At 47.3% G+C, this 18,453-nt stretch overlaps 1 protein-coding gene across 8 annotated transcripts in view; it reads left to right on the top strand.

The window, feature by feature from the left end:
* Window positions 1-6,549: 6,549 nt before the first annotated feature.
* LUZP1 (leucine zipper protein 1) overlaps window positions 6,550-18,453 on the top strand; it is a 103,541-nt gene continuing 91,637 nt past the window's right edge. For 3 of the 8 annotated variants that reach the window (XR_010662394.1, XM_065930022.1, XM_065930023.1), the window contains exon 1: window positions 12,483-12,568. The gene's annotated coding sequence lies outside the window, so the exon portion shown is untranslated. Of the gene's footprint in view, window positions 6,747-12,482; window positions 12,569-18,453 lie in introns of those variants that run through there. The other 5 variants (XM_065930026.1, XM_065930028.1, XM_065930027.1 and 2 more) reach the window with 4 other exon arrangements.

Raw genomic sequence — 18,453 nt, 5'->3', positions numbered from 1 at the left:
ATATTTGAAGGAAAACACATGTACCCCTTGAGTCTTTTTTAGACCAGAGTCAATATTCTGGTTCCTTCAACTGTTCCCCCATATAATGTGGTTTTTTGAGAGCCCTCTTTCAGCTATTATTTTATGAATGAGTTATACTTTCTCCATGTCATTTTCAAAGTTCCGATTCCAAATGGGACCTCAGACATGGGCAGAATGCCTTTCACCTCTTTCATTGTATACTGTTGTTGTTGTTTTCTTGCTAAGTCCTATCTGGCTCTTTCATGTCTGACTCTTTCATGACCCCATAAATGGAGTGGGTCGCCATTTCCTCCTCCAGGGGATCGTCCCGACCCAGGCACCAAACCTGCGTCTCCTGCGGCTCCTGCATTGGCTGGCGGGTTCTTTACCATTGAGCCACCAGGGAAGCCCCACAGTATCTGCAGTGTTTCTGTGAATGCAGCCGCAAGCCCAGTAACGCATCTGTGAATGAAGCACTGACCGGTGCGCTTGTGGTAGAGAGGGAACAAGCCAACAACTTCCCTGACTTCCTGGAATTTACGTTCTTCCCACGGAGCTAAGGATGGAGGCAGAGTCACAGGCCACTTAGTGAACTTCAGACATAACCCTAGAACATCAGAGCTGTTAGGGCCCAGTCTCTTCAGGCCCATTTTTATAAATGAGGATCCTGAACCCAGAGAGGGGAAGTGACAGGCCCAAGAATCCACGGGATTGAGAGGGAATCAAGACAAGTGAGTCTGCCTTTCTCTGAATTTCAGGTGCAGGTGAGCCCTGGGGTCTTACAGGGGAATGTAGACTGAGATGAAAATGCTTTTTACCCTGGAGAATTTGTTTAATGCGCTTCCATCCTCAGAGCAGAAAGCCCTCTATTCTAGGTATGACCACCAGGTGGCGGAAGGGCACCAGAGAAAAGCACAGAAATCGGCAGCGGTGGGTGCCTTCCTCATTCAGAGCAATTCTCTTTGGCAAGTGGGAATAATGAGATGGGAAGACTGCGTGCTCTGGGACAGCATCCGGCAACTGTGTACATTATGGACATACACAGGGGTGAATTCTGCCTCCACCCAGGAGACCATGTAAGGGAATTGTTAAAAGCTTGGGCACAGGCATCATGGAGACTTGGAAGGAAATCTCGCTTCCCTTCACTGCTTTATCACGTCAGCTCCCCGACAGTTAGCCTCGGACACAGAGAATGGATGCAGGATAATGTCCTCGCTTTCCAGAGTTCTACACAGAGTCTGAGTTGCTGGTGCCGTCTTCCCGACTGGTCCCTTTTCCCGGCCGATGGTTAGCAGTTCCTCCTGGCAAAGATGTTTTGGCCAGAGGGCAGGGAGAAGGCGAGACTGACAGATACCCAGCTTAGGCTGGCAGCTCGTTCACCTCATATCACACAGGGAACCCCAGGGCTGGAAATTGTGAATATTTGAATCCATGGGGGCCAAGGATGCCTAAGAGCAAAGAGTGGGTTGGAGAGGTAGGCTGGATCTTGAGGGTCACAGCAAATAACTGACTTCAAACTTTATCCTGGGAGCAACAGGGAGCTACGGAAGGTTATTTAGCAGAGGAATGACTTGGTTAGATAAGTGTTGAAAACTATCACCCGAGCTGTATGTGAAAGGAGGAAGGGAGGTGGTGGAGCCTGGAAACTGGAAGAGAGACCAACCAGGAGGCTGAGAAGATGAGACTGGACTTGGTGATGATGTCGGTGGCTGGTTTCCCACCCACTCAGAGCTTCCGACCAGCTTGAGTCACTCCACTGACACTATGTGTCTTACCCAAGAGATGGTTCTCACAGGGGAAGGGACCGCCCAGCCAGGAGGAATAAGTTGGTCCCTGCAGCATATGTTTCCTAGAAGATCCTTGAGAAAAACAAACAGCTTAGGTTCATGAGAGAGAGGAGATCCTGGCCCAGGGTGGAAGGGAGAGGCTGTGTTGTCTAGTGGTTAGAAATGCATGCTAGTGTCAGACACATCTCTCTCATGTCCCAGCCTTGCCACTTCTGAGCTGTGTGACCCTAGACAGATCACTTTGCTTCTCTGATCTTCAGTTTGAAAAGAAAGTGAAAGCGTAAGTGAAGTCACTCAGTCGTGTCTGACTCTTTGCAACTCCATGGACTGTAGCCTACCAGGCTCCTCCGTCCATGGGAATTTCCAGGCAAGAATACTGGAGTGGGTTACCATTTCCTTCTCCAGGAGATCTTCCCAACCCAAGGATTAAACCCAGGTCTCCTGCTTTGTAGGCAGACGCTTTGCCGTCTGAGCCGCCAGGGAAGTCCTTCAGTTTACTCATCCATAAAATGTGATTGCTGAAAAAAAAAAAATGTGATTGCTGACACGGCTTGCCCTTTGAAGCTGTTGTGGCGGTTAGGCAAGATAATATGCGAAGCACCCAACACGTGGAAACCCAAGGGGGAGATTTTAGTTCTCATTTCCCCTCAAAGACAGTCTTTTGCTGTAGCATAGTAGTTATTCTGGGCTTTCCAGATGGCCCAGTGGTAAAGAATCCACCTGCAATGCAGGAGACGTGAGTTCGATCCCTGATTTGGGAAGATCCCCTGGAGGAGGGCATGGCAACTCACTCCGGTATTCTTGCCTGGAGAATCCCATGGACAGAGGAGCCTGGTGGGCTCCAGTTCACAGGGTCACAAAGAGTCGGACACGACTGAGGACACAGTGTTCACTCTGGCTGTGCGGTACCTCACTGGGCAGAGGTGGCTCCAAAAACAGACCAGCTTGTGCTGCACAACATACTGAATCAGGCCAAGGGGATTCCAGCCAGAGGCAAAGAAGTAATGCTTCGGTCAGCCCCAGGAACACATCCCGGGGCAAATGGACCAATTCTGTTTCCATTTTTAAAAATTTTATATTTATTTATTTTCGTCGCGTGGCATGTGGGATCTTAGTTCCCTGACCAGGGATGGAACCTGAGCCTCCTATAAGTGAAAACTCAGAGTCTTATCTGTTCCCCTTTTGGAAGCATTAAAAATGATTCTCAGGCTTCCCTCGTGGTCCAATGTTTAAGAAGCGCCTTGAAGTGCAAGGGACACCTGTTTCACCCCTGGTCCGGGAAGATCCCACATGCTGCGGAGCAACTAGCCATGTGTCACAACTACTGAGCTAGCGCTGTGGAGCCCGAGAGCCAAAACTCCTGAGCCCACACGCTGCAACTCCTGAAACCTGAGTGCCTAGAGCCCGTGCTCCGCTACAAGAAAAGCCATTGCAAGGAGAAGCCTGCGGATAGCAACAAAGAGTAGCCCTTACCCCCCGCAGTCTGAGTGCAGCAGCAAAGACCTCCCATAGCCAATAAATAAATAAATAAACCTTTAAAGAAAAGATTCTCCTTACTCCAGGGGTCTCAGGTGAGATTCCCTATTTTAAATTCGGCAGTTTCTTCCCAATTTTGTGAGTGTCAGTGTAGCAGTCTTCTCATAGTTCCAGTCATTGTGACAATGGTTTTGTATCCATCCTTTCCCATAGTCTTTGTAGCAACTCTCTTGGGTAGATACTATTTCTTATTGTCCCCCCCTCTATGGGTGAAGAACTGAGGCTTGAAAAGGCTGACAAACAAACCTGAGTCTGTCTGACATCAGCCCCTTTGCTTGTCCCCACACTTACCTGCCTTGGGGGCGGGTTATCAGTAAGGCACCTAAGGCACCCCAACAATCTGCCCCCCAAATTACCTACCGAATAGAATGCTAAGGCTTGTCTGGACCAAAAGCCAATAAGACAAATGACTGTGTGATACAGGGTCCAGCAGTTGTTGTAAATCCGATTAAGGCATAGTCCATTGTATTCATTGGGGTCCCTTATAGAATACCTTCCTCTGAGAGTTTAGTAAAGGGGAAAAAATTGTCTTTTGCAAGTCACCAACCTGATTCTTCCAATCAGACTGTGGCAATAGCTAATTCTTATATAGAATTCACCCCATGTGATAGGCCTGTTATAAGATCTGAATATGCCTCGGCTCATTTCATCCTTCTAATGATCATAAGAGCACATCATCCCCATTTTTTAGATTAAAAAAAAAGAAGAAGCACCGAGAATTTAAGTAACTGCCTAAGTAAGTGGTAGAGCTGGGCTTCAAAGCAACACAATCTGGTTCTGGGGTTTGTGTGGCTAATCAAACATTTACTGCTTCCTATATAATTTGTAACATCCTCTTTCCCTCTTTGCTTTGACTGCCAGGAAACTCAGAGCTATGGGCTTTTTTGCTCTGTCACAGTTGTTATCCTTAGAAAACTTGACCTAGCATTTCTGCTATAATTAGTCAATTTTTCACTTTTCTTTCCTTCTTCTCCACTGGCCTTTGGCCCAGCCTTTCATTACTCCTTGATTCTTGCTCTTTAATTAACCATCAAATAGGCTTGTGGCTACAATGGAAACCACCTCAAAACCCTTTTGGGAATAGAAAGGATGAAGTGAATCAGTGAGATGAACAGAGACTATTTCTTGCCCAGCTGAACCAGCTGGACACAGTCAGTACCAAATGGACATGTTTAAGCAGCTTTTCTATGACCAACACATTGCTTTGTGAAGTGGAGGTGGTAACAATGAACCCAAGTTGGTCCCAGTGTTTGTTAAAATGATGCTAACTGCTGAAATAGAGAAATCCTGAGAGATCAATGTCTGAACACTAAGTAGAAGTTGGTTCAATGTGGCACCATTCAGTCAAGTGACTTGAGTGAAACCCAGGCTGACCAAGGTTCTCCTGTTTTTAACACATGGTTTCCCAAGTTCACCTGTGTTGGCATGCAGTTGGCGTGTGCGTGTGTTAAGTCACTTTGGTTGTGTCCAACTCTTTGAGACCCTATGGACTGTAGCCCACCAGGCTCCTATGTCCACGGGATTCTCCAGGCAAGAATACTGGAGTGGGTTGCCACACCCTCCTCCAGGGGATCTTCCTGACTCAGGGATCGAACCTGTGTCTCCTGAATTGGCAGGCAGTTTCTTTACCAGTAGCGACACCTGGGAAGCCCATACAGTAGGCAGACAGAGAGAAAAGACAGAGCTTTGAGAAAACATACATAGTTTTTAACTTGGATTTGGCCTGGACATGGCACACATCGTCTCTGGTTGCAAGGGGTGCTGGAAAATGTAGTCTGGGCTGCTTTTCTCTGAAACAACTCAACACAATGGAAGAGGAACGTCTTTGGTGAAGAGCTAGTGTTGTTTCAGTTCACAAAGGCTTAAAATTATTAAACCTTTATGAAAAGGCTAAGAATACCATGTGCTATATACTCTGGTCATGAGAAGGGAAATGGTCTTCCTCTGTTTACAAGGAACCTTGAGCCAAATGAAGTATTTACATTTTAGACCAAACATATTTGCTCAACAGAGGAAAGGATTACGGTGGGAGAGAGATAGAATTTGTCATGGTAGGAAGTATTGAAGCAGAGATTGAATTTTCCCTGTGATGAAGGCTCTAGAAGGAGTCAGATAAAATGCCTCCTACTAGTCTTGCTAACTTTGAGCTTCTCTGCTAGGTTTCAGGAGGCTTCCCTGGTGGTGCAGAGGTAAAGAATCCACCTGCCAATGCAGGATATGCAAGAGATGCAGGTTTGATCCCTGGGTAGGGAAGATGGCAACCCATTCCAGTATCCTTGCCTGGAAAAATTCCAGGGACAGAAGAATCTGGCAGACTACAGCCCTTGGGGTTGCAAAGAGTCCAACATGACTGAGCATGTGTGCAATGTGCTAGGCTCCAGGGTCCCCTCCAGCACTTATTTTGTGTCAAGTTCCAAGTGGTGTTTGGGGGACCCAGAAACAAAGGAAACAGGGTTCTGATCCTCAGATTACTCACTGTAATGAGTTGAAATAGGACATCTGGGAAGCAGGACAGTGGGATGGCCTGAGCTCCAGAAACAGGAGACTGGCATTTAACTCCTAGCTGTGTGAAGTTGCAGAAACCACTTGAGCTCTCTGGTTCTGTTTCCTCGTTTATAACATAGGGACAATAGTTATCTTCATAGGTTCTGGGGGCTCAGAGACAGTTCCTTTAGCGCATTTGCAGCACAGCACCTGGTAGGTAGTGAGCACTTTTTTTTTATCAGTAGCAATGTTTTTATGATGTCACTTCACTTTTTTAGCCTTCGGTTTCTCATCCGTATAATGAAATTAACTAACTTCCATCGCGGGATTGGAATCTCGCTGGGCTGTGGGGTCTGGGGTCTGCCGTTTCTTCTTGCATCGTACTCATTATGTTAGGACGAGAAGATTTTGGTCCACGACCGGCATCGTCCTGGGACACAGCAGGAACCTGAGCGAACCAGGACGCGATTTTCTGGCTGCGCTCCCGGGAAGGAGGTTTGTGCTGGGTCCCATCCCCCGGCCGGTCCGGCTCAGGAAACGCGGAGAGAAAGCCAGGAACCAGGCCTGCCGGGCCCCGCGGCCCCTCCGCGCCTCCCCCCCTCGGCTGCCCGGGACTGCAGGAAGCCGGCCGGCGGGAACGCCCTGCCCGGCGGGTGGGAACGGCCTCGCCGGCTTCCCAGGCCCGCGGCGGCGCGGAGCTGTCACTGCGGCAGGCACGCCGCCTCCCCCGCCGCCCGCGCTCTCGCTGCAGTCGGTCCATCAGGACCACAGCGAAGCGCCGCAGCCTCGGTCCCGGCGCCCGAGCCGAGCGGCCTGGGTCCCGCGGGTGCCAGCGCCGACCCGGCACGCAGCCCACGCCGCGGGGGGCCGGACTGGGAAGGGAGAGGTGGCCGAGTCTTTCTTTGCGGAGGTGAGACGCTAAGGCCCGAGGGTTTGTAGGTGAGTGGTCCAAGGTCATGGCTAGTAAACTGTAGGGCCGTAATTCGACCCCTGGGCTGCTTGACTCTAAAGTTTGTGTCTTGAATCTGTGGACCTTGTCCCGGTTCGTGAGGGGCTCAGGAGGGTCCAGGTTCTTATGGAGGCCCGAGAACAGGAGGCCTGATTCTGGGGGTAATTGATGACCTCCTAGAGGTCTGTGAACGCCTGGATTTTGTGCAAAGCCTGTTGTAGGTTGCATTTTTTTTCCCTCAAAGTGTCAGTGACTCCAAAATGGTCTTAGCTTTCCAAGGTGTAGGGGTTGATGCCGGTTTTTTGAGGGCCTGAGCCTCCTCTATGGTCTTTATAGCATCTTAAGAATGTCTCTGTGGGGGAGGGACTTGGGGTCTCTACATGGTCCCAGGATCTTTCTCCTGGATCTTGAGAATCTTTTTATGGAGTTCTGGGGTCTGTCTCTGAATCTGAGGTCCCCATGGGGCCCTGGTGTCTTGTCTGAGGTTCTGAGAATCTCACTGTAAGGTTCCCATGGTGTGAGTTCTAAACCTGGGCCTCATGGTGCCTATGAACCCCCTGAAATTGCAGGCAAGATTCTGTGGGTCTGTGTCCATGTAGTTCCTAGGAGAGGTTTCATGGATTTCACCAGATTCTCAAAGAGGGCTCTGACCCCTCAATCTGCGGAAAATATTGCTTTGGAGCATCCTGTGTTAGACAGGTCTTGCTCCCTCTCCCTGTTAAGAGTTACGAAAAAAAAAAGGAGAGAGGATATAAAAGGCAGTGTTGTCTAGTAGAGGGATATGTGTTTGGGAGTCGGGGCTTCTGGGTTAAAATCCCAGCTTTACCACTTACCAGCTGTGTGACCTTAAGCAGATTTCTTAACCTCTCTGAGCCTCAAGGCCACCTCCTCTAGGAAGCCTTCCCTGTGTCCGGAATTCAATTAGGTCCCCACTCCACATTCCCCAAGCTCTTATTGCACCTGGCCTGATATTCCGTGGGATTTAATCCAGCTGTTATGAAATAATTAATTGTGCTTAATATTTTCTTGTCCCTCCACCCACCAGTCTTTTTTGTTTGTTTTGGTTTTTGAAACTTGTTTTTTTTTTTGAGCGCTGCTTTTTTTAAAAAAAATTATTTACTTATTTGGCTGCATTGGGTCTTAGTTGCCACATGGGAGATCTTTGTTGGATCATGCAGGATCTTTCGTTGTGGCTTGTGAATTCTCTAGTTGTGGCACATAGGCTTCTGTAGTTGTGGCATGGGCTTAGTTGCTCTGTAACATGTGGGATTTTCGGTCCTGGACCAGGGATTGAACCTGCAGCCCCTGCATTGCAAGGCGGATTCTTAACCACTGCACCACCAGGGAAGTCCCTTCATCAGTCTTAAGGTCCAAGAAGGCAGAGACCTTTGCTGTCTTACACATGTTAGGCTCTCAACCACTTGTTATGAAATAAAGAAAAGAATGAAGGAAAGGAGGAAACACCAGATCCTGTACTGGAGGCAGAAAGGGATCAGAAATGAATAAGCATCGTTCCCCTCCTTGAGAAAAATCCCAGGTTAGTGGGGGGAATAATATGCGTTTCTGTGAGGAAGACTGTCCTAAATGTGTTAATGGGGAGTAAAACATTCATGGGGATACACACTAACAGGAATGTGCCAAGCGGAATCATTCCCAGAAGAGCTGATGTAACAACTTCTCTTTGTGATATAACTTACAGAGCTTATATAAGATATATAAGATATAAGATATAAATCACAAACTTTGTGATCAACTTGTGTAAAATATCCAGGTATGCCCTTACTCCCGAGAGATGGGCAGACTGCTCCTGGAAGAGTTCAGTGACTTGCCCGAAGCCACCCAGGCAATCATAGTGACCTGAGTGCGCAGCTCACTCACTTTGGAATTCAGTCCTCATACTTTAGGATTGGGTTTTAATGTTGTGAAGGTCTTCCTTTAGATTCCTCTAGATGTGAGACTTTGGGCAAGTTACTTTACTTCCTTGGGCCTTGTTTTTCTAATCTGCAAGGTGGGAATAATGACCTTCATAACCTGTATGGTGCTCGGTTTATAGCAGAGAATCCATAGGTGTTTGTTGAATGGATGAATGAAATGCATGTGTTGATGCATGGTCTGAAATGTGAGGAGACTTAAAAGCGTGCCATTTGAGGGGTGGTAGGAGAAACTGAGGGTGATTTTATCCCTTCCGGCTCTCACTTTCTATGATTCTGTGAGACTTAAGCACTGGCCTCAACCACATTGTTCTAGTTTATTGATTGCAAATCAACAAAAGGGAACCACCTTGGGCTTGGTTAGCTTTCTTTTTACCTGCATCCTTACTGCCGCTCTTCTGATGACCAAGTAATACATCCTCCTTGTAAAAAACTTAAATTACAGAAAGATATAATGAGAGAAATTAGAATGCAGTCAGGTTTAGGCACTGTGGGTATAAGATGCTGACAGATTGTTTTTCCTTGGGAGGTGGGAATTGGGCATAGGACAGGGAGCAAAAAAAAAAAAAAAAAATTCTTCCTGCGTAAAGGTCTCTCCTCCCGGCCTTGCCATGGTTCCTGGGAGTTCTGTTCAGAATCCTGCCTCTGACTATAGCATTGAAAAGTTCAACTGCAGCTAAGGGCTGGGGAGATGGAGAAGGTGAGAATTGTCTGGGCAGGGTATTTCCTTGGAATGCCCAGAAGAATGAGATGGAACCTGTAGAATTTTCTACAGCTTATGAAGAGTTGGCCCAGATGTCCATTGCTGGATACACCTTGTGGCTATGTCTTCATCCTTTTTCCTCTCTCTTAGCATTCAGTGGAGTCTTTTTTTTTGAAAATTCCTGCTATATATACACACAGGCACAGACACAAAGAAAGCAAAGCAAAAAGGAAGGAGAAAAGGTGAACATTTCTTATTTAGTTTTCTATATTCTCCATTAAAAATTTTCTTTCTTCTTTGGCTGTGTCAGGTCCCTGCTGTGGTACTACAGATCTTCTCTGCCACACACAGACTCTCTAGCTGTGGTCCACAGGCTTCAGTAGTTGTGGTACGTGGGCTTCATTGCTACTCAACATGCGAGATTTTAGTTCTTGACCAGGGATTGAACCTGCGTCGCCTGCATTGAAGGGCAGATTCTTTGGACCACCAAAGAAGTCCCCAGTATTCTCCATTTTTAGTCCATGTACTAAGTATATAATTATGAGATGCTACTACACCTGATAATTCTGCAATTTTTGTTTGTTTGTTTAACAGTATCCGGTAGACACCTTCTCTTGGTTATTCATGAAAATCTCCTCCATTCCTTTTACCCAATGAGCTTCTCGTGGTCAGGACTGTTACTTCCAGTCCACGTGCCAGCACATGAGAGGCCTTACCGGAGGTCCTCCTGGAATGGTAACAGCAGCCGCCATATCCTGACATGAACTAGATGCCGGGCTCTGGACACAGCTCTTTCACACGTTATGCCATTTGATCCTTACAGCCCCTGTGCCACCGTATGAAATAGGTACTGTTATTACTCACATTCTTCAGACCAGAAACTGAGGTGCAGACCCTTGAAAGCCCAAGGTCACACAACTGGTAAGTGGTGGAATTGAGATTTGAATCCTATCTGTCCTGTGACAAGGTTTTTGCTTAAATGAATGAATAAGTGGCTGATGGGGTCATGGGTCCTGGAGAGAAAGTTCTGTCTTCAGAACCTCCCCTGTATGTCCTGGGTTCTCACTTCCCAGTGTCTGTAATGCTTGGACTCAGCACACAGGAGGGACTCAGTCAAGGCCCATTCTTTGCCGGCAGCAATCCCGTGGCTGTGCCTTCCTTTCATGGGAAGTGGCATTTTTGAATCTCTTATTCTAAAAATAAGCTGCGATTTGTTAGGAGCCCTTGAGGACCAGCCCAGGCAATTCAGAACAGCCATTTGCCTGTCAGCCTCGCAGGAAATTAATCAGAACCCCAAAGCCCAGCACTCCCTTTTCCCACAGGCCAGCACTCTGGAAACGCCCAGTGCCTTGCTACAGCTACAGCTCTGCTAGAAGACTGTGGGGGTGTCAAGGGCAGTTTAACACAGATCCATCTCTCTGAAAGGAAAATGAGAGGAGAGAGGCACGAGGGAGAACCGGGTCAGCTCTGCTGCCAAAGATGAGAACTCGAAGGTATCCCCAACCTGTACGGGTGCTGAGTGACAGAGACACTCCAGCGTATCAGCTGTGACTCTGCAGAATCCACCTGGGGTCTAGAAATTGGAGTTCCTATCCCAATGGCCATGCTGTGCAGGGTCCCTCTCAGAGAGTCTCTTTCTCTCTCAGCCCCTTAGAGTCTCCCACTATGAAATGATTGGGTGTATCATCACTAGGGATGCTATCTGGTGTTAGGAACTAGAAACAGTATTGCTGATAATAATAATAACAACAACAAAAATAAATAAGAATGGCAGCTACATCATTTGTGGAGCACCGCCGTTGGTGCTTTCCACACCGTGTCTTCTCTGATTTTAAAACAAACACCACAATGACTGTCTTAATATGCCCATTTGACAGATGAAGAGAATGAGTTTCAAAGAGAGCTAGTATGGGCCAGAACATGGATATATCATCACAAGGTTTTCTGGCATCAGAACTTGAGCTCCACAACCTTATGTGTGGGTTCTGACCTCAAGGAAGTGAGGAAGTGCTTACAAAGAGGAGGTCAGTTTGACACAAGTTAAAATGTTTGTGCCCACATGAGAGTTAACACAATGCCATGGGTGTTCAGGGAAGGGAGAGTCAGCTTCTGGCTGGGGGAAGCTAGGAGGAGTTGTAAACTGAGATGAGGCAGTAAGGGCAGAGCATGAGCAATGGGCAGATGTGGGAAAGCAGTGGGTGTGCTAGGGGAAGTTTGGATAAACTCTGCGAGCGTGTGTGTGTGTGTGTGTGTGTGTAAAGGTAGGAAGAGATCAGACCAGGCCAGACATTTGGCCTTTATTCCATAGGCAATAAGGACCTTACACAAGTGGTGTCTCAAGAGACCAGCTATGCTGCTGCAATCAGAGAGGAAGCGGGCCTCCGTGCATCTGTGTCCCGGCTTGTGAATGCAACTCTACGCCAGTACGTGGGAGGACACCAGCGAGGAGAGTGTCTAGAGCTGTGTCCTGTACCATGCTGGGGCTGGGTCTTGGACTCCCTTCAAAGACCCCCTCCCCACTTCTCTGGGCCCCCAAGGTGCTTTGCACATAGTATAGTTCCACAGGAAAATGTCACAGTATTATTGGAGGGCCCTTTGAGACCATCTGGTCATGGCCCCCTCCCATTTTAAAGGCAACAGGAGGGAATGTAGAAAGCAAAGGACTTCCCTAGGATCACACAAGGAATTAATAGCGGAGGTGGGGACTGGAACCCACCATGCCTTCTGAGTTCAAGCTGAGTTCCTTTCCTACATTTTGCTGAGTAATAGAAATAGTGTTTGTTGAGAGATTACTCCATACCAGGCCCTGGGCTAAATACCTTTATATGGATTATCTCATTTAATCCCACAATCCCCTGAGAATGCCCCTCTTGAAAATAGGTCTTGTCTTCCGTTTCGATTTGCCACCGCGCCTAGCACAGGCGCTGGGCACTCTAGCTAGACCGGCGGTAAAAACTTGGAATAGTTCAAGTCCTAGAGACGGGGGAAAAGGCAAGATGAAGGGGGCGGGACCATCGATTAGCCCCGCCCCTAAACTAAACCACGCCTTTTGGGAGCTTGACGTCACCAGATAGTCCCGCCCCTCATTGTCAGTCCCGGGAGCCGGAGGAGGCGCCGGCCGTGGAGAGCTGAGCGCCGGAGCCCGTGGCGGGCGGGAGCGCGGGCCAGAGTCGCTGAGGTGAGGAGTCCGCGGGGAAGTGGCGGGAGGGCGGCGCGGGAGGCCGGCGGCCGGGCAGAGAGAGGAGAGCGCTCGGAGGGGGCGGCCTGCTCCGCCAAAGGGGGTCGGGGCACCCAGGGGTGACCCAGCAGAACCGGCGGGCGCACCCCGGCGAGGGCGGCGGGGGTGAGGTGTGTGGAGTTGAAGTGGGGGGTAGAGTTTGAGCGGCATTTCGGAGAAAGAGCTCCGAAGGGGACATCTCTGGAGCCAGACCTTGAGAATTCTTTTGGAGTTGAGAGATTTTTTTTCTTTTTTTTCCTTTGGAGGATGGGTGGTGGGGGGGGCAGGGAAGGTTCTGAGAGACTTCTTGGTGGGAGAGCGAGAATCTGAGGTAGAAAAAAAAAATGTTTGGGGCCAAGAACTGAGGGGAACGTGTTTGAGGGGGCAGAGGAGGAGTTTTGGGGTCGAGTTTGGGAGTTGTGGGGGGGTGGTGGTGGTGGTGGGGAGACGCGCGGGGCCCGGTGGGGGGCGGGGAGCGGCTTGGCCGGGCGGGGTGTGGGGGGGAGCCGGGACCGCCGGGGAGGGGGGCTGCGCGGGGCCCGCGGGCACCCGGGGAGGAAGGAAGTGATCTTACAGGAAGAGCCCGGGAGCTCCCGAGGAGGAGGAGGAGGAGAGGAGGAGGAGGAGAGATTTGGGAGCGCGCGGGCCGGCTTGCGGGCAGGGCTGCGGGGCCCGGCGGCGGGGGCGGGGGCGCGCACCGCGCGAGGGAAGGGCTCCGCCGCAGCCGTCGGTCGGCCCGCAGCGCCGGCCCCGCGCGCCCCGGCCCGATGGTGCTCTCGTGGCCAGACCGCTGGGCCGGGAAGGAATTCGAGGCATTCGCTTTGTTTAAGTTGCCAGTAGACAGTCCTCAGGACTAATTAATGGTGGAATCTGCTGGGGAACGCGGGCGAGCGGGGCCGGGGCCGCCCCTAGCCCGCCCGCCCGCCGGCCGGCCGCCGCGGTGAACTTTCCGCAACGCGCGCGGCCCGCCTCTCCGCGCACTGCCCCCCCCCAGCCCCGCGCGGGGCGGGGAAGGAGCCATGGCTTCCCGGAGCGCAGGAATGAAGTGCGGTTTCTGGGGCCGGTGGCCTCGGGCGGCGAAGCCTGCTGAAGGAAGCTCGGCGTCCCCGGGGCGGCCGAGCTGGGGGTGTTAGGAGCCGGGAGTACAGAGCTCCCTGGGGTGCCTGCGGTTTCTGTTAATAACCTTGGAGGAGGCTCTGCGAGCCGAGAAAGACCATCTTGCTTTGGAGCATCTGTTTCTTCATCGCGTCAGCCCCTTTCCTTACGCTGCAGAGCTTGTTGTGGCTTGTTTCGGAAATGCCGAGACCAGTGCTCACACTTGAAGGGTGGGAGAGGGGAAGAAAATAGGCAGTCCCCCCACCCGCTTTCATAAAAAAAAAAAAAAAAAAAGGAAAAAAAAATCCCTGCAGTGTGATCTCCAGAAAGCCAGAGAGACTGCAGATTCCCCGTCGCACCTCCACTGACTTGAATGACCTTGAATGAAAGGAATTGTGCCTCTAGTGCTTTATCTGTCGATGAAGGAGAAAATACTCTCTGGACCTCCCTGCCTTTTGGGGATATTTCGAGAGGTGGGGTTTGTTCAGGGCATTTTACAGACTGCTGCACTTCTGGCCTAAGGAGTTGGACTGGTGTCAGAGCCGGGGGAATTCAGATCGCCTGTTAAGATTTTACTAGCTAAGACTAGGGAGGGAGGTGTTTGGATTTTAGGGGGATGTTTCCCTTCGGAGGATCTGTACAGTATGTTCCAGATGGTTTTCTGTTACTCTGTGTGCAGCCTTGGTGGCATTCATGTGGTTAAAATGAATAACCTCCATAGAAAAAATTCTTTTCTCGTTAGAAATAATTATTTTGCTCAGAATTCCCCTTGGGGCAGATGAAGGTTTTGCTCAATTTACTCAGAAGAATTTTCCAGGTTTCTAAAATTAAGTCACTTCTAAACATAGTAACTGAAGTTTGAAGAACTGGGATGGGAAGGAAGTTGATGTGGAGTATGAACAAGGCAGAAAATAGGAATTGTGAATTAACTTTGACTAATAGATATTTTCTTACTCTTAAATAATTGAAGACCAAGAAAGGGAACTAATCATGTCATGCCCAGTAATTGTACTGGGTGGTATTGGTCTCGTATAGTCTTCACAACAATGCTGTGAGATGGTAATTGGCATCCCTGTTTCACAGATGAGCAAACTGAAGTTGACTTTGCTAAGTGTATGCATATAACTAGTAAGAAGTGGAGCTGGAATTCGAACCCAAGTTTGTTTCTAAGGTCCACTGTGCGTATTGAGTTGGGATCCAGGAATCCTAGTTTCTAGGCCTTTGAGTCAACTATGGTGTCACCATGGATCCTAGAATGAGTCAATTAAGCCTATTCCCTGATAATATTGTCTTCTGGCAATGTTGTTATTAAGTTTTGATATATTTCTTTCTCTTTTTTTTGGATATAAAGATAAACATAAGGGTGTGGTGGTGATATATGCTTAATTTTTTTCTTGTGATGGAAGCGTTTGTATTAAAGAGCATAGATTTCATTGATGTGATGGAAGATGATGGATAGCTAATGGTCTTTCTGCTGTAGAGGCCATCATTAAGGTGACATTCATAATCAGAAATGGAGCCATTTTTCGTGGAACATGGCTTTTGAGGACAGTATTAGTTTATGAGTAGAGCATACACATTACATACAGATAGGACCCAGATAGTCAAGCTGAAAGATGTGATATAAACTTTGATGCACAATAGATGCTCAGTAAATATTTGCTGGATGAATGAATGCATGCATTCTCTTGTAAAAAAAAAAAAAATCAGCTTTATTGAGGTATAATTTACATACAATAAGATTCACTAGTTTGAAATGTACAGTTTAATGAGCTTTGATAAACACATACAGTTGTGTAATCACCACAACCGCCTTTGTTTGTTTAAACCATGTGTTATCTCTTAGCTATTGGTTAGCAAAGTGATCAGTTGGGAATGCTGTGAAGTTTCTATGTTTAGAATCAATACTGGTGAGATCAGAGTGAATCCTAGTGAGTCAGTGTGCCAACTTTGTAGGAAACAGGGAACTATAGGTATTTAATGGTGAGGTTCGTGAGAAGAATGAGAGGTAGAGATGGGGACACTTGTCAGATCAGCAGAAAGATAAATTCATGAGCAGCCAGGTTTTCATTACTTTTTAGGACGGGGGTACACTGTGGGGAAAATAAAAATTACCTGAAAATTTGTTAAAAACTTGAACTTTGATTTTTGTATCTTTTTTGAAATGGTAGCTCTTGAAATATGAAACTTAACATCTTTGGCTATACTTAAGGAGTACTTTACACATTATGGTTGTTCAAATAATTCTGAAGGGTGGGGATGCCATAAAATGATTGAAGGCTTTGCCCTTCCACCTGTGATAGAATATTCTTAGTGTTAATCTCTAACTTGTTTTAGCTAATATTCCACAAAGGGAATACATTAGGTAGGAATTCCATCTTGCTGGGGAAACATATATTGTCTTTTCCTTCTCTTAATTTCTCAAGTCACTGCACCTGTCCCCAATCTGCTTTAGCACAAGTCTCTGTCTTAGAAAATGCTTGAAACCCCCGTTAGTTCCCCAACCAGGGATTGAACCTGTGCCCCCTGCAGCGGAAGTGCAGAGTCTTAACCACTGGACTGCCAGGGAAGTTCCTCTCTTGTTTTTCCTTATCCATGCTGTTTCTGTATGTTGACTCTTATATAATCCTCTTCTCCCACCTGTGAATCTTGAGAATGGAAACCCATTCGACCCTCCATATACCATTGCGGCTGCTGCTTAGTCACTCAGCCATATACCATTAGGAAATTATAAATTAAAATACCAATCTACCAACTCAACATTTTAGGTGGTGATAGAAAATAATAACTATGAGGTAGTCATTATCCTCTTTGTACATGAGGGAGCTGAGCTCAGAGCAGTTACTGCCAGAGCTGGTGAGGGGCAGACTTGATTTCAGCTCAGATGTGATTGATGCTCAAGTTTAGAATCTTTTTTTTAGAATCTGTTTCATCACACTGTTGTTTTGGAGTTGGGACAGCAAGGGAAGTGCTTGAAAATACCATATAAAAAATAAGTTAAAAGATAACAAGCATTGCTAAACTTTTTAGGCATTGCTGCTTTCGTCTATTCCTTTTTTAATTTTTAGAGGTACCTCCTTACATTCTAAGGACTTTTTAGCTTATCTTTTATTGCATAACTCCCTTTCTAGACCTAACTTTTATTCTTTTAAACATGGTACTTTGTATTCACTGGTTGCTTGACTTACCCTTTCCCCTATATTATATGTGTCTGAAAACTTCTACCAGGTTAATCTGTCCATCAAGTCCTTCCATATTTGCATGTGCTCCTCTGTTGCCATTTTATCTGGACAGAGTAATATTTTAAAAACATGTTACTAAAAACTTCCCCCCCCAAATTGAAACATTATTACAAGTTTTAATTGGAGTATGTAGTATTTATACTTAGGAAAGTACATTTACCAGTACAACTTGATGATTTTTTCACAAACTGAATAGACTCATGTAACCAGCTCCCAGATCAAGAAACAATGTTACCAGGACCTAGAAGAAGCCCCAGTTGAGTTCCCTTCAGGTTCTTGCTGCCCTTCCACCCACCCAGCATAATCACCATCCTGACTTCTTTTAGATCAGTTTTTGTACTTTTGTAAAAATGGAATCATATAGCATATACCCTTTTGGGTCTGCCTCCTCTTATTCAGCAGTATGTGAGTATGTAGGAACTTTTATTTATTTATTTGGCTGTTCTGGGTCTTCATTGTGCTCAAGGGCTTTGTGTAGTTGGGGTTAGCGGGGGTTACTCTCTAGTTTGGTGTGTGGGCTTCTCATTGCAGTGGTTTCTCTTGTTGCAGACCGCAGGCCCCAGAGCACCTGGGCTTCAGTAGTTGTGGTAGGTGGGCTCAGTAGTTGTGGGGAACAGGCTTAGTTGCCCCTCAGCATGTGAAATCTTCCTGAACCAGGGGTCAAACCCATGTCCCCTGTGTTGGTTGGCGGATTCTTTTTTTTTTTTTTTCTGGTTGGCGGATTCTTAACTACTGGCACACAAGAGAAGTCCTGCAGAAACTTTCAATGGATTTAGCTTTCTTTGAGACTTAAATAAAATCCAAATTTGAACTCTATCTTGGCCTGTAATGGTTTGTATAACCTGGCCCCTGGGTACCACTTCATCTTATGTTAGTTTCATGGTACATTATGCTTCTGTCACACTAGCTGCTTATTTATTTTTAAACCCAAGTTCTTTCCTGTCTTAGGGCCTTTGTACATGTGGCTCTTTCTTTTTCGAACACTCTCTCCCCTGCTCTTTGCCTGGCTGCCTCCTTCTAGCCTCAGCTTATGATTCAGAGACACTTTCCCGCATCATCTTATCTTGCGAGTCCTTTCCCGTTATTCCCTGTTACTGGTGTCTGTTGCTTCCCTTTATAACACCTGTTACAATTATAATGGTATATCTGCCTGCCCGATTATTATCTGTCTTCCCCAGTAGACTTCACAGGGGCAGGAAACTCATCTGCTTTGTTCACCTAGTACATAACACAGTGACTGACATGTAGTAAGTATTTAATAAATATTTAATGACCATATTCACAATTTAGCACCTTTATTTCCACTATCTTTTGTCCTTTTCTTTTTTGCTGTTTAATTATTTCATTTTTTCCACCCTTCAGGGCTCAGCTCAGCTCCCCATCTTTGAAGTCTGTCCTGACTTTGCAGTAGTGTTTCTTCTCTAAAATTTTGACATTTATCGCTGATACTCCTCAAGTTCTTGGTTAAGTCACACTAGCTTGTATTTCCTTAGTCAGGTCAGAAGCTTC

The sequence above is a fragment of the Muntiacus reevesi genome, chromosome 3, assembly GCF_963930625.1.
Source record: "Muntiacus reevesi chromosome 3, mMunRee1.1, whole genome shotgun sequence".
In the NCBI taxonomy this organism is placed as follows: domain Eukaryota; kingdom Metazoa; phylum Chordata; class Mammalia; order Artiodactyla; family Cervidae; genus Muntiacus; species Muntiacus reevesi.
The sequence above is the reverse complement of the archived record's forward strand: the minus strand, read 5'-3'. Positions and strand labels throughout refer to the sequence as shown.